At 41.6% G+C, this 21,217-nt stretch overlaps 1 protein-coding gene across 1 annotated transcript in view; it reads right to left on the reverse strand.

The window, feature by feature from the left end:
* Window positions 1-21,217, reverse strand: part of cadpsa (Ca2+-dependent activator protein for secretion a) — a 258,999-nt gene that overhangs the window by 222,658 nt on the left and 15,124 nt on the right.

The raw sequence follows: 21,217 nt of genomic DNA on the forward strand, positions 1-21,217 counted from the left end.
AAACGGGGGATGGGAAGATCAACAGGAAAAGTAGTTTTTTTACCGTCAATTGTACGAATGGCAGAAGTCATGGTTGGAAAATGTTCTAAATATCTGAAAAAGGAAGCCTCCCCATTAGCTCATAATTAGGGATGGGACGTTTTTTTTGGCAATTTGGCAGATTATCTGTATCTGGGTTTTATTTGCCTGATAACAGATAAAGTTAATGAATTAAAAAGTGCTCTACTTTGGCTCCGCTAAAGCTCTGCGACTGTCCCTCTGCTTCGGTTTCACTCATCGTTGAGTCTGATTTAGGGGGCTGATTATAACTTCCCCTATGAAGACACATTTTATTACAACAGTGTTTTCTATACTGTCATTCAGCGTATAGTGTTCAATGAACAGGAGCTCCATTAAGAGGAACCCTAACCACACCTGTTGCAAGACATTTCAATGAAATGCTACATCACATTTCATCATTGTTTTTTAAAGGCACAGAAGTAATTATAGATAGATAGATAGATAGATAGATAGATAGATAGATAGATATTTATTGTGCCGTGAGGAAGATTTGTTTTCACAGTCTGTTTCATGAACATGGCAATATACACGGACAAATACATCAACGGAAGACAGGTATATAGACACATAGAAACAACCACATCTACAGCAAAGAAACTGAAAAAAAGAAAAAAAGAGGGACGCTTTATCTCAAAAGGGCGCACGAATGAGGATTTTCCGATTCGTTTGTAAAGTGGTGTTTTAAGAATTCTTAAATATTTCAAAATATCCCTTATGCAGTGGTTCCTAAACTTTTTATGCCCCCCTTTCATAGATAAGAGGGTTTGGAGAGAGAGAGAGAGAGAGAGAGAGAGAGAGAGAGAGAGAGAGAGAGTGCAAAACAATCATCTGTTTTTCCACGAAGGGAGAGTCAACAAGACACAATGTGATTATGCTGTTTGGTAATTGGCAATATTTATTTATATTTAGCGCCGCCGCAGTCCCATGAGTTCCATTCTTTATACTACGAGAGTTGCTAGACTTTCTCCACATTTCTTCCTTCTCTTTGCATCTTGGAAGTAGGTGGAGTTGTGCCATAAAAGCCTTACTCTGCTTCTAAAAAAGTAAAAAACATGTCAAAACACACCTCAGATGTCTTCTAGGGGATTAATTAACAGATGTCGGCAACATAGATGCCCAAAAGAGACTCGGAGCTAGCATGAACTGTGAAACAGACTCTAGCGTAACGCTTCAATAAAGCTGCTGTGAGAGGAGCCAGCGGAGGATGAGAAGAGAGAGGCAGCGCTGCTGACAGCATCTGCTCAATGAGAAACCCTACACGAGTAAAGACAATGATACTAGTGTCGAGACTCTCTCGGTAGTCGGAGGAGCCGTCAGCCTTCATTTGGGCCGATTTGACATGTTGAATCGGAAGGCAGGCAGTCGTACTCAATGACCAATCTGATTGGTGGAATGCTAACCCGGAAATGACGAGCAGGATGAGCGTGACTAACGCCTCTCAAAATCTGACGAAAATCTTTTAAACTGACCTTGGTCGATCTGAAATGAAGACAGATTCAGGAACTGCATGGCCTATTTCTCGCTTAAAATGTTTTCAGAAACACGTTTCGTGAACCATCTTCATAAAATATGAGATTGTATTCCAAACGAGCCGCCATTATGGTCTGGCTTTGAAATTCGGGAGAAGCCAGACCCACGTGATGCGTTCGTCCAATCAGCTGCCGGTTTTCATTTTTTGGGCGACAATATAGATTAACGCCGCCTGCTGTTATAGAGACGTACTACGTCTGCCTTTTCTGCTGAAGGTTGGCCATCGGGTTGGTGTGTCAGAGCCTTAAGACTGAATGGAACTTTCTACACAAAAGCATTACAGCTATAGTGCGTAGCTTCTGTTGGCCCCATGAGGAATTCTAAGTAATGACAACAACACTGTTGCCGCGTCCATATGACATGACAAGCCTTCCATGATCGAGCTTCACCCCCAACCCCCCTCCTCCACGCAGTTGCTAGTAGCCAAGGAGGACACGGAGGATTAAATAGACATGATGGACTCTGCAAAAGAGGTAATTATCTATTAAGGTAATTATAGCGCACAATCTTCTGAATACAGCCATGCTGAGAAATCCAGAGAGAGTTGTGTGGTACTGATAGTCTTAATTAAGAAACCAAAATAAAGATACTTATGATATAATCAAACTTATGTACTTACATAATTCAAACAAAATAAATAAGTAAATATTTAACTATTAAATATAACAACAAAAAAACAATGAAGAGCTCCAACAGCACCTACTATCACCATTTACCTGGTAATAAACTGTGGATGTTTTGAATTTCAGCACAGCTGAAAATCCAGTTTTAAAACAATAATGTGATCTGAGAGGAAGAGACATTCAACATGCTACTGTGCAGCGTGACAAAAGCAGTGCAACTTTGAAAACATTCATTTCTACACATCTAAAGTGAAAATATATGTGACAGAAAGTGATGTCTAGTCGCAGAGGAGATGGCAGTATTATAGGCGTAAAGGTCTGTGGACAGCCTTCACTATGACATGTACTTTGACAGCGCTAGTATTAAACAACACTGACACGGGGTGTCAGTATGGAGAAGTCCATAACAGTCAAAAGTAATAATAATGTGCTGCATTTATCTGCGTATTAGAAAATTACATTCTACTGTAAGTTGTTCACTTTTCTTTTTTTAACTAAGCTAAGCTATCAATCACGCTAACACAACTGGAAGGACACTCGGAGAGCGCAGACCTCTGGCAAGGCCATGCACTAGAGTAGGGGTGTCAAACATACGGTCCATGGCCCAAAACTGGCCCACCAAAGGGTCCAATCGGGCCCACTGGATAATTTTGCAAAGTGTGAAAATTGCAGAGGAGTAATTAATTCCAATTCCAAATTAAGCACTTTAATCAGAGTCAATATTTGAGTTATTTTTCTATAAATGTACGACTTTAAAGGCTTGCGGTAAGCCTAACTGCATGTCAATCACTGCTCATGCACACGCATTCATTCTCCCTTGTGGGGGGAGGGGCTTAGGAGGCCATTTTGGGCTTTAGGGGAAAGGGGGACTGAAAAGTTGTTGAAAAGTTGTTGATGTTCACATTTTTTGGCTAAGTCCTGGATCTTCGCAATCCTACCTACAGCACCTTTAAAGTTTTTTCTCTGAATATTATCCCTCTCTCCCAGGTCCATAACATTTTTTTTTTCTACAATGGCCTCTGGCATAGCAGAAGCAACTTGCTTTTGCCAACATCAAGCTGACAAGAAACTCTGTGGCAGATAAAGTTTCTGATCTTTCTGGAGTGGTTTACTGGTCTGGCCCACTTGAGATCAAATCAGGGGTTTGTGGCCCAGGAACTAAAATTAGTTTGACACCCCTGTCCTAGAGGCTCTAGAGCTCCTCGCACAGCCCTCAAAAACGGATTTTTATATTTTTCCACCATTGGTTTTGTTGATATTTGTATTTTGGTAAAACAGTGCGTGAAATGTGAAAAGGTCCATATATATATATATATATATATATATATATTTTCCTTTTATTTTTAATTATTATTATTATTTTTATGGGCAGTTGGTAGTTGTTTTAAGCCACTACAGAGCTCCCTGAAGCCAGTTACAGAGCTCCGTTTTGCCCAGAAAAAGTCTTCGTCATTCGGCCACAACAGCTCACATGGTGTCCTGACAGGGACACTCAAAAAAAAAATTAAACACAAGCACTGAACTGCCCGGGAGTTTGTGTAATAACTGAATGTTTCCTGAGCACTCTCTATGAGTGCTTTGTGTAGGTCTCGCCCGTCTTTCTCTCTCTCTCTCCCGTGAAAGGAAGCTGCCTTCAAGTGCAGTCGGAAACATCGAAAGCTATAAACGACCTGATGGGAAACAGTAATTGTGAAATATGAAGTCTGTTTGTGCTTTGTTGGGGGGTATAAGAACACAACAGGACGTCACACAAATGGGCCCTTTCATTTACACCCCCCCCGCCTCACAACCCAGCGGAGAATCACAGGATCGCTTTTTTAGGTGTAAATGCCCACTAACTTCACGTGTTCCGTCAAAGTGTTTTCTGTGATGAGAATGTCACTCTCACCGGACTGCACTTCCTTTCTGACTATTTCACATTAATGAGAAACACAGGGCTTTCTGAAGAGAAGAGGGGTGAATACCTGGATAGAATTCAAAAAATACTTTAATTCATGCTCTTTGATGGATTATTGGTTTGCCGAATTACAGCAAATGCTTGGACAGATTCAGAAAAGATGCTGAATCTAACTTTATCTGTACATTGGTACATTTGTGTCGGTAGAGCCGCTTTGTATCCTTATTATTTATGTGTTTTTGTGAATGGAGTTCAGCTGAAAGCTCAGAGCGGGACTGTGCAGCCAGCGAGCGTTGGCCTGCTTTAATCTTGTTTTCAACTTCAAGCCTTAGTGCATAACGTTTTGATATTAATGAACGTCTGTTACATTCAAGCCATTGCCAAATGAGTTGCTACAAAGCTAATTGAGACTATCAGCTCCACACAACTCTCTCTGGATTTCTCAGTATGGCTACAGTATGTTCAGAAGATTGTGTCATCCGGTCACTTTCCCGCACAGAAGCTCAAGTGAAGTTAATCACCTCTTCTGAAGAGTCCATCATGTTTTTTTAATCCTCTGTGTCCTCCTTGGCTACTAGCAACTATGTGGAGGAGGGGTGGGGGTGGTGCGTGATCACGGAAGACTTGTATCATGTGGATGCAATGACAGTGTTGTTGTCATTACTCAGAATTCCTCAGGGGGGAGACAGAAACTACGTGCTATAGCTTTAATTTGTTGACGCTGCGGTGTTGTCCAGCAAGATCTCAATCCAATGTTAATTATGAAAGTGAAAAATAATTAGTGTATCGGCCCCGTGATTCAGATCCGCTCCAAAATGTAATGTGTTCTTCCTTGGCCCATGCTACACCCTTCCACCAAGTTTCAGCCAGTAGTTTTTCAGTAATCCTGCTGACAGACAAACCAACCAGCCTGAGCCCAAAAAAAAATAATGATTGAGCCCTGTTTGTACTGTATCATAAAGTACAAAACTGCATTGTTCTTTGAGCTTTTATTTTGAAACATCTACTCAGAGGTTTGCCGTGTTATGTGTCAACAGTCTTCATTGGCCTACTGCTTATTTACAGGTGATGTCAGCAACGCATTATGTGGTGGTCTCCCAGTTCCAACCTAGATCTTTATTTATTTATTTTTATTTTTTTTGTTGCAACCTAGATCTAACCATAGACACAGACACACACTGACATCATACATGTGCATGCTGTCATGTTTTATTAATGAAGTTATACCAAGAATGCATTATTACATGTACTACAGAATTATCCTTCAACAAAGGCAATAGCACTCTAATGAAATGACCAATAAGAGCCTCCCTCGCTGATAGAAGACTCAGCACCCATTGGCCATTTTCCGTCCGCAGCCGTTGCCATGGCCACTGCAGCAGAGGAAGCAGTATGAGATTACAGCTTTCCTAATGGGGGTCAAAGTTCACAGTTCAGATTAACTACAGTAGAGCCAGCTGTGTGCTACTGTTGATTCACAATACAGCAGTGTATGATTAAATGCTGTTAAACGTGTCTTTAATTAAACAAAGTAATATATCTTAAAACCTCCAGCAGCTTAACACATATGCAGATATTCTGTGACATAACTTTATTTGGCATTGACTACAGCTATGTCCCAATTCACGGTCTGCAGCCTTCGGAGGCTACATTCATAGACCGATTGCGTCACATCGGCATGACGAAGGCTGTCCCATTTCATTTCAAATGGGGTCCACAAATGGGGTCTCCTTTTACAGAATGCGAAAAATACCAACTGTTGTATCCTTCGCAACCCCAGGACTCCCATCATTCATTTTGGCATTCAAGCAGAAACACAGGAAAACACAAACAGTCAACAACCACCATTTTTTTTACAATTTCCGTCTGTTATTTCATCATTAAATTCATGTCTGAGAATATTTTCGGAGAAAAAATTTGTTGTGTAGATGTTGAGTATAGGCAGTGTTATGGAAATTTACAGTGAATTCAAACTTTGCTCCAGATTTGCTTCTTAGTCGAGGAACTCCATAAGCAGGCCTGATGCCAGCTAGCTTTGCCAGGCTAACGTTAGCTCTGCGGGGGTAACTAGATAGCTAGATATGTAAGAGCCTGCTGTGGCCTCCCATGAATTGGGACCCAGGTTACCATGTTTCCGCAATAATTTTTACCTTTCTACGTCTTTTATTTTTCCTGCCTTATTCTGAATTCTGCTCGAATGAAACTGACTTTTGACACTTTGGGTACTGAAACCAAGGAGGCACTGGCCCTCCTATGATTGGTCACTTTCAGGCAATCTCGTCCACAGACCTCCTTAGTTTACCTTGATCGACAGCTATCGTCGACAGGAAGTTTTACCGGCCGAAAAACAGTTTTTCTGTCTTTATTAACGATGTAGCGCAAGATAGCACCGTAAATAAAGGAATGTATGTGTCTCTCATCCGTTCTGTTGTTGGGATATGTGCAATGCTTATGAAATGTCCGTAAATCCTTGCCTATCTTGTGCTAGATCGTTACCGTTTTTCTCAATCGATTTGGCACATGTACTGACACAAACTTACAGTTGTCAAAACTGTAATCCTCACACCACGTGGTACATTCAGCAAAATGCTCTATGTGACCTGCAAAAGGTGATTCCTCAATCAAAATATACAAAAATACATTTGACTTAACCAGGGAAGTGACTATCTGAGATTTATGTTTGGATAAGGCAACAAGGTTTTCTCAGGAAATTAATTGGAAAGTGTGCACATGCTTGGCTCACAGGCGTGATTCACACTCTCTGTCTAATCACATATGGTTTCTGAGAGATTATCAATGGAGACTCCCGTGTTTTCACAGGATGCCAAGTGATGCAAGTAATCATTTATCATTATACAATACCATAATCCTATATAAACTATACTGCTACACAGCTGCTATAACAGCTTTTTTTATTTTTTTTTATTTAAGTGTACAGATATGCATCATTGGAATAAAGATAAAGCCATTTGTGCTTAATTTGTATTACACGCTGATGGAAGTCGCAAGCCATTTTCAAACACCTTATTTGTCTGAACCGTGTGAGAAACATAATCACCAAGCTAATATCATTCACTTCCTATACAGCTGAGTGATCATCAAATCAGCAGATGTGAGGAGTCAACAAGCTTGTTGGCCTAAAACAAGCACTTTTGCCCTGCTGCTGTGATTTTGCTCCGTAAACACTTGTTCTGCCTGGCAAGTGCAAGTGCTTCTTGTTGAGTTTATTTTCCCCCCGATAGCAAGCAGCCAAAAAGTTGGTTCAGAGAAGATGTTTGCAAACTGTGAGCCGCCTCACGGGGGAGGGAGAGATGTGAGGCAAACAAAAGTCAGTTATGGCAGTTTGACAACAACACAGTCAGCAGTTACAGGCAGCACCAGTGGCTATGCAACACTCAACTCAGGAAGGATATTATGGTATCATTCACACACAATGCAAATAAGGAGTTTTAGGGAGCTGTTTCTTTTGTATAAAGGTATAGTCCAGTGATAGATGTATGTACATCCAAGGGTACACTGCAAAGTGGAATTACTAATAGCTAACTTAGCTTACTTTTAATAGTGCCAATTAGCCAAAATGTGAACAAATATAGACTAAAATGACAAGGGGAAACCCACAGCGTAACTCACTGAAACCATGGCAGCATTATCCCAAAAACATTATAGTATTAGAATAGTTGTAGTTCCAAAAAGCCCAAATAGATGTTAAGACAAGAATATTAAAAGGAGTGAAAAACATTTTTACTAAGGCTCAATATGTCCCAGACATGTACAGCTATGTGTTTTACAAACCTGTGGTCATAAGACAAAAAAAACTATCTTAAATTGTATGGGGGACTTTGAAAAACCCCTGGTCTGTAACAATTCAACTCCTACTGGCCAAATTTAGTTGACATTTAATGTTTATGATGATCACATGTTCGGGCCTAATCTTGACCTTTTCTGTAGAGCCATCATAAAGTCCTATTTAAAATGTGTACCCCCACAAATTTGAAGGCTTTTAGAATAGCTAAATTGTCAGTCCTGTACGTATGCTCTCCTTCCCTTTAACACCTTTTTTAGACTGGGAGTGATTATCGTGCCCCTGGCGTGTACTCGCGGACTACTTGTCTGCCTGTCTATTCACATGGGAAGCGCAGTCAGACCCCGCGGATCCCAGCCGGTACCCAGACGGAGCACCGCTAACCACCTATGTACTGTGGAATAGGAAGTTATATTTTTCCCCAAACAGGAAACAGCTTGTTATGCTGCCCCCAAGTGGCCAAAAAAGAATCAATGAATGTGCTTAAATGCTACCTACTTAGCAATGCATATTTCTCCACATAAACTCTGCTGATAGGAGCAGAATTTTCTTGATCCATTTATTTAGTACAAGTCCTGCTTTTTTGTTGAATTAAGAAGGGAAACCGTTACCGGCAGACAGTGCTGTGATCCATTGGGTATTGAACTAATAACACAAAAAAATATAATGCACTAAACTTATGAGAGCTAATGGGTTTTCCAGTCTTCAAACATGCAGACTAAATGGATGTTTGATGTCTTATTCTCATATACTGTACAGTATCTTGAGTGCATGTTTAATAGTATAATGACACACAGAGTAGTATGTAGTGCACTTTGTTTCATTATTTTTTTTTTTTTGCACCACTATTTCCCCTTTGGGGCAACCACTATTATGCTCTATGCTCTCCAGTGTTGGGGAGTAACGGAATACATGTAACGGCGTTACGTATTCAGAATACAGATTATGAGTAACTGTATTCCCTTACAGTTACAATTTAAATAGTTGGTATTTAGAATACAGTTACATTGTTAAAATCAGTGGATTACATGACGATACTTCTCTGTTTCACGAGTTTATTCACTCTGAATAAATTAAGGCAACTTAATGCATTTTCCAGAAGCCCCGATATGAAATAGAAAAAATAGCTATTTGCATGATCAGTCACAATGGAGTCGGAACGGGCTCGACAGAGCCAGGACAGCAATACGTTTCTATCTTGGAAAATTCAAACAGCATTTCACATTAAAGAACGAACAGGGAGAGTGGAATATAACTGTGCCGTGCAGCCTCTGCTTGCCAGCAACCAACCTCCTTTCAGCTCCAAATTACTCCACCTCCAACCTAAAGAAGCATCTTAAAGTAAATTATTTTTTTAATTAGCCAAAGGTAGTCGTCTGCTGTAGTTTTACTGGTCACCTTGCTATTTTAACATTGACGTGCGACTTTACATTCTCCTAGGTGCTTAAACTAGCTCCAGAGCCGTTTAAAGACTGACTAGCCCCGTTTGACATGCTAGCTAACGTTAGCTAAAATTAGCTTTGTGGTAGCTTAGACCGCGGTTAGATTTTTGTAGAATGCAGTTCGGGACTACCAATACAATAATCTATCTGCTTGTTCAGGTACACATTCAGCTAGTTGGAATAAAAAGAACACACCATAATATGCCTGTTTAGTAAACTGGATGTGATAGCCGCATTCCTACACTTATAAAACGCAATTCAATGAAGTAATCCAAGTATTCAGAATAGTTACTCAGATTGAGTAACGTAACGGAATACGTTACAAATAACATTTGTGGGCATGTATTCTGTATTCTGTAACGAAATACGTTTTGAAAGTATCCTTCCCAACACTGATGCTCTCTTTCCTGAAGATATCGTTCCACTCCAGTTGTGCATGTTGAGAGGCATCTGTTATAATGCAACACTCTGTTACCACTGCCACTCCAGGGAGAAGATGGCAGAGAGAGAAAAAGAGGGGAGGAAAAAAAGAAAGGCGGAAGAGGAAAGACAGGAGCATTCCCTGGATAACAGAGTTTTAACAGAAAAGAAGGAAAGGAATCAAAGAGGTGTGAGTAACGGAGAACTGAACAGAGGGGAAAATAGAACTATGGATAGGGAAGATGAGAGCTTGAAAGATAAAGAGGGAAAGATGCATATTTTGTGTTTCTTTGTAGATGGTGCAGAATGTTGCAAATTTTGTCGTTTTGTGTTATGTTGTAACGTTGTGAGGTAACGTAATTTCTTTTTACAATAGTATGTAACAGAGGCGTGGACTCGAGTCACATGAGTTGGACTTGAGTCGGACTCGAGTCACAAATTTGATGACTTTGCAACTCGACTTGGACTTTACCAGCGCTGGGATCTGGGGATTGGCTAATAAGGACTGATGATTGACACCTGGAGGAAGTGATTGCTCACATGTCCATGAATAGGAGTGCCTGGGCAGTCACTCTTTCTCTCTCCCTCCTCAAGGTTGCTTGGTTTGTTTGGACTTTGGGTTGAGTTACTTTTGCGTTCTAACATTGCTACACCTACACACATCCATACACTACACACATTACTGATGAACTGATACGCACGTTTACCTTTGTGTATTTAAATAAAGAAGGAAGAGTGACTGCCCAGGCACTCCTATTTATGGACATGGGAGCAATCAGTTCATCCAGGTGTCAATCATCAGTCCTTATTAGCCAATCCCCAGATCCCAGCAACCAAAGGGACTTAATAGGCCTTGAGGCCTAGGAGCAGTCACAAAGTTGACTTCATGATCGCATCATTGCCCAGATCCATTCACCAATCTAACAGACCACAGACCGGAGAGAAGCATGAAGGAGTGAAGTTATGTCGCTGAGTGCCAGTTGGAAAAGATGACACCAAAGATAATATCGTTTGCGTATGAAGACTATGTGGTGGTCAACAAAAAAAAAACAGGCAAAAACATGCGGGTGGAAAATTACAGATGGAGATGCAACAAACTTCTAACTTTGTTTGACATTTGTAGCAGCACAAAGAAAGGTAACGTTAAGTCCAGGCTAAATCATTTCATCAACAGAGACGCCATGTCGGCAGAGTGTTGAGGGTTCTGTGGGTTCCTTTCCTAACTCGTACTTAAAATGCCCTCAGTGACAGAAAATGTGCATGAAACTGTTTATGCCTTTGTTGATGTTGTTTTATGCAAATTGTTATGTTCTCTCTCACAAACATGCACACACAGATAATTTATCCATCAAGTGAGTTTTTTCCTTTACATTTATCTTTCTTATCTTAATTTATTTAGACATAAAACATTGTGAAAGTGCAGTGCCAGTGTTATTACATTCAGTAGCACTTGATAAACTTCTTCAAAATAAATAATACACATTTTAAAAGACATTCATGATTTGTGTAAATTTAATTTACTACTTTGTAGTTTACATTTGGTGAATATTGCCTTATGACTTGTTTAGGACTCGAAACACAAAGTTTAGGACTTTGGACTTGACTTGGGAATTGCCTGTCTTGACCTGGGACTTGACTTGAGACTTGCAAAACATGGTATGTAAACATGTGAGAGTCTTGGTGGTGGGTAAGTTTAAATGAGAAAACCGTTGATGAATGTTGATAGGTGTGGTCATTGAATGCATCGTGTCAAAGCAATGCCTTCAGGAAAAGTTTTAAAACCTAAAAATTCAAATTTGCTACACACAGACAGACACACACAGAGACACAGTGTGTCAGCAGAGTCTCTAGTGTGAGTGGAGGGCTGTCAGCAAGTCGCTACAATTGCCATCTGGGAGCTAAAAAACGGATACATCACGTGTGTGTGTGTGTGTGTGTGTGTGTGTGTGTGTGTGTGTGTGTGTGTGTGTGTGTGTGTGTGTGTGTGTGTGTGTGTGTGTGTGATTGAAAATGAAACTAGAGGTTCCAGACTAATACACATACACATTTGCCACAAACAGACTTCCCGTTCTGAATAACAGGCTTTATTACTTACGTTTTTAACTAAATCAATGATCATTAAAAAGCAGCTCAAGACCCCAAAAAACACAGCTTCTTCAGCAGAAACTGTTAAAGAAAATATGTCGTATACCGCCAACACCACTCAGCACAGAGCTCCAGAGAGCCGGTAATAAGAGCATTGGAACAAAAACACTGACAGTATGATAATAACATCCAAAACACAAGATTCACTCTGTGACAAGAGAAATACTTTCACAATACTAATGTTTAAAAATACAAATCTGTTGACATTCCTACAAACATACATTAGTATGAGAGCCAGTGTCTGGCTCGGACATAAATATCTTAATGCCTGTCGGACCCGGGCCGGGCTCGGACAGAAAAATGCGGTCCGACCCACACTCTCATTCTGCAAAAAAACAGAATAATGAAACAATGAAACAATGAAACTAGAGGTTTCCAAGACCCCAAAAAACACAGCTTTTTCAGCAGAAACAGTTAAAGAAAAGGGACTTTGGAACAGTGCATTTCTTTGCTTCAAAACAAAAAAAGTAAGTCTCTGCACTGTATTGATCTGGAGATATTAAATATGATATAATTAGTGAGGTAGCCGGCGACTTTTATGAACCATTGACCTACGCATTAAGGCGGTCGCGGGTTCAAGTCCCTGAACAGTTTAAGTCCTTGGACGGACCAAGTAGGGAGTGCGGATTGGTAGCCGGAGCTGGCTGGCCAGTTGGCCTCTCCTGGCCACTGCTGAGGGGCCCTTGAGCTCAGGGGCGCCATGCTGTACTGCAGCCCCCTTCGCTGACATCTCTCCATACACAATGCATGTCCTGTCTGGACATACTCCAGCGGTAACTCAGTTCACATCGACAGTACAGTCTTGTGGAGAGAACCATCTGGAAGGGCTTTGGATCTCAACTTGCCATTCAAAAGACCCTTCTCTTTATCCGTTTCTTTCTTACTGCTGCATCGCAATTATTATTATTATTATTATTATTATTAATACAATGAAGCATGAGCACACACACATTATTGACATTAACCCTTTCTTCCTCTTGCACAGCCCTGGTGATGACGTAACACACAGACCCTACACAGGATTGAGAAAGTGCTCATCAGGAGCTGCTATTCACACACTCACACACAAGGCTTTATCATGAGTGCAGGGCAGTAGCAAATGCGTACAGCACACACCCACTGTAGCCCCTTTCACACAAAGATTCCGCAATAGCGCCTCAATGAAGCTCAGCCCTTATGCCGTCTTTGTTTATTCACACAGAAGCAAGCAAAGGCGGCGTAATGCCCCTCCACTGTGTGATTTCACATAGCATGTCGGCATTCTGGGAGAGAAAGAGGCGTGATGTGGTGTTACACATCACGGCTAGTATGTGTGAGCCGATCTGCACCGTTAATCAACCAACCAAACTTTATGCATCATACGAGCACAACTGCCAGCGGAGAGAATGACAGAGACGACGACAGACAGTCCTGTGTTGAACAGACTTCTATGAGACAAATCTATGAGTATGCTTTTAAAATCTTACATGTTGAACTACATATCCACAGTCTAAAACATCTTCTCAGAGCAATGACATTGTGATTGAGAGTAGGCTTTAATCCCGGGAAATCTGATCAAAACCATTTCCCGTTTCCCGGGAAAGGTTATGACGGGAAACGGGAAATAAAATAAAATAAAAAAAGGCACGGAGTGCGTGTCTATTGTTCTCATACGGTAACGTTGATGCAGGCGACGGTAGCTACGGTAATACAGGCTCCCTAAATCATTACACAGGCTCAATACATTCATTAATTAAACAGTCCCTCCAGGATTTCGCGATGTCGCGATCGCGCCAATTCACGCCAATTCAACCAATCACCGCGACTTTGGTGCGACTCGCAATTTTGACCAATCACCGCAACTTTGACCAATCATCGCGGTCTCCTGCAAAGCGTCGTCATACGTCAGCAAACTCACTTCCTTGTTTTGTTCAGAAGATGCAGCAGCATGTGCAGCAGACATGTGTGCTGCCAACGTCTCACATTTAATGGGTAAACTGTTTAGCAAGACGTGCAACGATTTAGATTTTAACGATTTAAAAGTCGCTGAAGTTGCTGCCGTTTCAATCCTGGCTGTCGGCTCTCTGCAGCGGGTGGTGCTCCTGCTCCGTTCCCTCTGCGACTGACGCTTGCACACACACAAACACACAAACAAAACACACAGACACACAAACAACACACACGGTGGATGCAGGAGAAAAAGGAGATGAGATGACACGATGACCTATATTGAGGAAAGCTACGCTCGTTATTGTAAGTGCAATGACAAGTCAAAGTCAGTACTTTATCAAACTGTATGAATGGGAGTCCCAGGCCAGGTTAGGAAATTAATTAACAATGTAAAGATCAACAAGCCACTGATAGATATTTTCAAATTTGATTCATTCAATAAATTATTATTTTTTGGTCTTAAATCCACCAGCCATTTTCATATTATACCAACATTTGCAGCATCCTGAGCCTTTTTGGTAAGGTTACTAGGAAAACTCAGCCCAGGATAGTTTTATTCTCCCCAAAACATGTTTCCTTTTTATTTTTAAAGAACTATACAAAAAAAAAAATCACAACTTTTTTGCAACTTTTACTGTCTCCCGCAACTTCATTGCAACAAACATACAAAATACATCGCAACTTTTATCGAAATTTTTTACAAAAGCTCCCGCAAAATCAGGCATTTTGGAACGCAACAATCTCAACAAAAGGCCTCGAAATCCTGGAGGGACTGATTAAAGATAGGCCTGTCTTTTTGCAGTGCACAGAATGGATTTAGATAACGTAATGGTTTAAGAATCATTCAGTGGTTTACTTAACCATATTTCGTTAGTTTTTATAATAGATTTCTATTAAACATTGATTATATAAGGGTTGCCTAGATTTTCAGAAGACAAGTCCCAGACATTCCACCTGGCATTTCATAATTAGCGCTGCAGCAGATGTCACGCTGCAGCGCGCAGCTCACTTGATCACGCAGCAGAATTGATCATTGCAAACTGTGTTGATGATGGACATCAACATCTTTAGTCCTAAAAATGATACAAATGTCAGTTTGGGATTTTGGGAACGCATATTTGAATGATATCAATACATTACTTGGGCTAAAAACAAACCAAAAAAACACAGCCATTTCCTGGCCATTTCCCGGGATTCCCGGGATTCCCGGGATTCCCGGAATATGGGCTGTCTATTTCCCGGGATCTGATTCATCTAATTTTCGGGAAAAATATTAAACCCTAATTGAAAGTGTATGTCGCACCTCAGTATCAGCTGCTGGGAAGTCATTCTCTCAAAAGTTAAACTGCGACCAACTTCTCCTCACTGGCCAACAGGTCACCCAACAGGCCACCCAACAGGCCACCCAACAGGCTGCCCAACAGGCCACCCAACAGGCTGCCCAACAGGCCGCCCAACAGGCTGCCCAACAGGTCACCCAACAGGCTGCCCAACAGGCCACCCAACAGGTCGCCCAACAGGTCACCCAACAGGCTGCCCAACAGGTCACCCAACAGGCCGCCCAACAGGTCGCCCAACAGGTCACCCAACAGGCCGCCCAATAGGTCGCCCAACAGGCCGCCTAACAGGTCACCCAACAGGCTGCCCAACAGGTCACCCAACAGGCCGCCCAACAGGTCACCCAACAGGCCGCCCAACAGGTCACCCAACAGGCCGCCCAACAGGACAAAAGATACTGTACTTTTCCCATTCGGTGGCATTAAATGAACCTTCTGTGGTAAGTTTCTTGAGCTGCTAGTGTCACACTGTAGACACAGTGTAAAGCTTTCAATTTAGATAGATTTCACTAATCTAGCATTGACAGATCAGGGATTAGTCCACAGAGTTATCAGTGAATAGAAGCACAGACAGCTGGAAATCCACAGAGTTTCATGAGCCTGGTGCGTTGTGATGGACAGTCACTGTTTCAAAACCGTTTCAAACATGCCCCATATGAGATAAACTCTTGTGATTGCTCCACCCAGGGCCAGGTTGGCTGGGAATCTGTCTCAATGGGAGGCGGGCCAGTCGCGTCAGATGAATGCCACTCAAAGGGGCACTTGTTACACATGTTGAAGTCAGTTTACCAGTCACAGTGAGTACACACAGTTGTGTAATGTCCTCTCTGGATCTGATGAAAATTTGTCAAATCGAGAAAAAAAACTATTTCAACAGAAAGCCTCTGTCATAAACTGGGAGGATGGAGCTTGAAAGACATAGGGCGCTTAGCAGGCAACAAAAGAAGCTCTACTATACTATTGCAATAACGGAAATGTAGGAATAAAAGTAAGACCATTACACAAACAACTAAAGGCCGTTTTACAGTAGCCGCAGCCAAGCTGGCGCGAGCAGAGGTCGCATACGGCGCGCGACAAAGTGGAAACAGGAAGCCTGAACGAACTCCTGGGCAAACGGATGCCAGGATTCTCAGAGTGACTGCAAGTCTCTCTTGTAAACTGGGTTAGGATGAGTTCTTTTATGGTGAATGAAAGGCTTGATCCGACGAAGTAGGTCATCCAATCAAATCGAAGCATTCACGTCAATGCTGCTGCCAGTTCTGCCATTGTTTACCTTTTTCTTCTCCTTCTAGTCCGTAGAAATAGCAAAGTCGGTAGCCTTTCCTCAGTAGCGCCACCTCTGTTCGGGAGAAGACTGTCGCGAGCACCAGCGCTGGCGCACACATTTGAGTCTCTTGCCGTTCCTTGAATTTGTTCTTTGTTCGGTCCTCACCCACATAAGTCCCCAAATCTAGTTGTCTCTCCAGTTAGACATTTTATCTGAATACAGCATATTTCAGGGGGCCGGTGCCAACCCCGTGGCCCCCTTCTAGCCCCGTACCTGGGGAGGACTACCAGACCACCCCGCTTCATATTTGTCCCCCCAAAAAATGTTGAAACGAAACCCGCGCCCTCGGACGACACTGGTGACGTAAAGCTTGTGGAGAACGTTCTGGTTGGCTGTCTAAAAAGGCCATGAAGCCGTCACGCTAATTGCCCTGCAGCCCTGCAGACAGTGAGGATGAGTATCATATTAGAGTCTCAATGGATTAGATTGGTACGATGATTCACCCCCAGCCTAATTACACAGCACTCATTGCTTTCTAAAAGTGGATGTGTCAAAGGACCACCGTACACTGAAGCATGTGGTGTACTTTCATGTATGTGCCGTGTGTGTGTGCGTGTGTGTTTAGCTGTGTGGGTGTGTGTTTGTACATGAACACAACAGGCCAACTAACAAGGCTTTTATCATCATTAGCAGCCTACATGCTGTCCTCTTGAATTATGCAGACACTATTGATCTGTTTCTACACACACACACAAAACACACACACACACACACACACACACACACACACACACACACACACACACACACACACACACACATGCAAAATGCTGGAAACCTTTTATGCCATAATTCAAAAAGGTTTTCATTTCTTTAACTTCCTGGTTTTGTGTTGCCACGCACACGATACTAAAAGCAGTGAAAACTAGTTAGTGTTAGGGGAGCCGTCTATTTACAGCTTGAGGACACCAGTTAGCTTTATTGTTTAAAGTGCATTTTAATGGCCTGCTGCATGTTTGTGTCCTTTCCTGCGTGACTGGACAGAAGTGAGAGCCAAGTTCTCCAATGATAATGTGGAAAGACTTTTGTCTGGAAACCTCTGTTTCTGTCAAAAATAAACTGTGCAGGCCACTGAAATGTTCCAATAATAATAACATAAGTCATCTTGTTTTTCATTTCATACATCATCTACTGGTAGCCCTACAAATCAAAGCTGCAGCCCAAATAAGACAATCTCATTTGGTTTTATAAATATCACTCTGGCAACATCTCTGTCGACCAAAGCCTTGATAAATGTTGAAATGCTGAAACCAAATCTTTTCTTACATGAAGCGGCCCAAATTACTTCACTTACGCATTTGTGGCTTGGGCTGCATGGCTAGCATGGTTAGCACTGTGGCCTCACAGCAAGAAGGTTCTGGGTTTGAATCCAGGTTGTTCCGGGCCTTTCTGTGTGGAGTTTGCATGTTCTCCCCATCTTTGGGTGGGTGCTTTCCTCTGGGTGCTCCGCTTTCCCCCACCATCAAAAAACATGTACTAGGTTCTCCAGTCAGTGCCCTTGATCAAGAAACTGGCTCAGATCTGGAGATGGTCCCCGTGGCTGCCCACTGCACCTTTGAGGGATGGGTTAAATGCAGTGAATGACTTTAATATTCACCTGAATAAGGCCTTTGATCCTCAAAGTAAAACCCTTTTGGCACTTCTTGATACTTTAAACTTAGTTTTGTCTTCCCACTTGCCACATTGATCCGTCAACTTTACCTGCAATTGATGACACCCAAGCCAGCCTTCAGAGGTCTGTTCCAGAAAGCAAGTTTAGTGAAAACTCTGACATGAGGGAAACTCTGGGTTTTCAGTTTCAGAAAGAGAAGTAACTTAACCTCAGAGTCAGTTACTATGGTAACTGAGCCCGTGAACCTAACCTGGTCGGGAGCAGGTTTTCTTCAAGAAACCTTGAGTTTGTCTCAGTCTCCTCCCTTTTCCTCATTCATTCATTCAGTCTGTATCAGGCGCATTTTAATGCAGTTTGTTATCTGCATGAATAAAACAACGTATTGGTTCATGTTAGGCAGATTATAAAACGTTTTTTTCTCAAACATGTTATGTCGACGATCCCGTTGATGAAAAAGCTGTATTACTTCACAGAGAGTTTACGTCGGGAGATGATATTGAGTCCCGACTATAGATGTATTTTCATTTCCACCTAACCGATTTGAGAGGTATTTTTTAATCACAGTCCATTAGATATGTAGATACCTTATCCGTCCTCATATCACTAACATCAACCATTGTGGACAGGCTTTAACATCCCAGCAGATTCTTTGTGTCGCATTACGTTTTTTGCAAACGGCAGTTTTCTTTATAACAGTGTAGTGGATCATACTGTAATAGTAAAGCCACTGTATGCAGAGCCGTCAGAAAAGTGTGACTCGCTCTGAAACGTTTTTGTAGTGTTCCCTGGACACAAAAAAGTGAGAGACATTAAAAAGAAATAAATGATTATACATTATAGTTCTGTTAATGATCATGGTGCTGCAGCTTTAGAATGGAATTAATATAGCTTACTTTTTTGCCCACAGGATTGCACCTAAATGAAATTATAGGTGTAATACAATTCCAGTTTTCACCAGTAATATTATAAGTTAACTGTGATTAAATATGAAATTAATACACTGGTAATGCTTACGCATTGACTCAAGCAGCAATTTTCTCCCACACCAATTCTCTCTCTTTTGCAGCAGCAGCCGCTGTCTTGCTTTTTTAACGAAATGCATGTCCAAACTCACTGTTTGTGTATTTCCACCGACCCGTTTGTTTGTGGTTGTTACCATGGTGAATCGTAGAATCATGGCTCCATTCATGCTGCCTATTTATAGTGGTGGTGCACGCGCGTAACCCTGAGTGAACCTACTCCGAGTTGATTGAACCAACTCAAATCAGCTGTTCTGGAACCGAAAACTCCACTTGACTTAACGGAACAACAATCTTTGAAATTGGTCCAGTATTAAGCGAGGAAGCAGTGACGAACAGCTGCAGACCAGGCTGCAATGTAACCCTATGGTGCAAATATGCCTGGCCATTTTTGTCCACTAAAAGTGCTGTTTTTGCCACTGACAGGCTCAGATTATTATTCCAAGTGTCTGACGACATTATGGAAAGGATCCCTACAGAGATAGATTCAAGACCATTTTGTTTAACCAGAAACAGCTCTTAGATCGCTAGCGCTAAACCCACCAGACTCCATTAAAAAAAAATATATATACTTTTAGCGTGTATAGAGGCAACATATTTTCACATGTAAATCAGTAAACTATGTGGTTGGAAAAGTGGAAAGTCGACCCAAAACGGCTTTCCATATTTTTATTTTGTTTCTGACGACTTTGACTGAAGTGTATTTTACGATGCTAAAATTACTGTTTATTTACATGGAGTCTGGTGGCTTTAGATAACATAATGACTCTTTAACATACACTTAGAATATTAATCTGAGCCTGTCATTGGCAAAAAAAGCACTTTAGTGGACGTAAATTGACAATGCACAATTGCCCACTAACTTACATTGTAGCTTGTTAGTCAGTGGAGACTGCCGATTGCAGCAATCTTGCTTAATACTGGACCAAAGATTGTTGTTCCCATCAGCCATTTAGACACAAAAACATAGAAAAATATGGTCCAGGTTGAAAAACCCCGAAGTTACCCTTTAAGTAACTGCTAATGAAGACCCAAAATTTCCTGATTTTGCTGCTTCATAATAAAAGCTTTTAAATAATAAAATAATGGGGGACTTTTATTGTAAGGAATATATAGGAAATGAAACAGGTTTAAAATTAACAGTCTAAATAGCAACATCAGATGTTGCGACACAGAAACAGGAATGTTGTCTGTAGCAATATCCTACAGTACATATTTGTAAATTTGTGGATGTTTTTTGAACCAAAAAATATGTCGAAAAATGTGGCCCGATCCGCACTCTACTTGAAACACACCAATAAGTCTGATCTCCGGTTATATTATTGGCTACAACAGCGTGACGTGGGATTGCTTTTCTCCAAAAGTTGAGTCGGTTTCAACTTTCCGCCGCAGGCACATTGCGTTTTTTCTTTAGTTACCCCACCGTGCAGGAACCCCTGCCGCAGCCTAAACGCACTACCCCCATTCAAAATGAATGGAAATACCTGCTTTTTGCCGGCCAACGCAGGCAGTCTGAACGCGGCCTTAGATGTGTAAAATCTGTGAAGTACGCCTCAGCCCTGCTGATTTGTAATAATGAAAAAAGCAGAATAAGAGGCAAAGGAAGAGGAAGTGTCGAGCAGCAGAACAGGAGAGGAAAGAGGAGTGGATTCATCAGAATCCCTATTGTGGAGCAGAAAACAAGCCGACAGATGGGCTGATTGTGTTAAGGCGTCAAGTGTCTCACCTGGGCATGCTAATCCCTCCTGGCCTGATTAGGAGAGAAAAGCCACAAAACAAGACAGCAGTATGCTACAGATGTTTACTCGTCCAATTAACAACTAGTATTACTCCTCTGACTACTGAGAAAGAAAATAGGTAGTGTGAGATGTGTGATTGTGTTATCTCAGAAAAGTCCCATTTTATTCTGTATGTATTATTCTGAGTACATCCACTGCTGACAAAAGTATTGTAAAAATTGTCTATAGACACAAAAATATCTTTAAAGGTCCCATGGCATGAAAATTTCACTATATGAGGTTTTTTAACATTAATATGCGTTCCCCCAGCCTGCCTATGGTCCCCAGTGGCTAGA

This window comes from Perca flavescens, chromosome 4, assembly GCF_004354835.1.
Source record: "Perca flavescens isolate YP-PL-M2 chromosome 4, PFLA_1.0, whole genome shotgun sequence".
Lineage (NCBI taxonomy): Eukaryota > Metazoa > Chordata > Actinopteri > Perciformes > Percidae > Perca > Perca flavescens.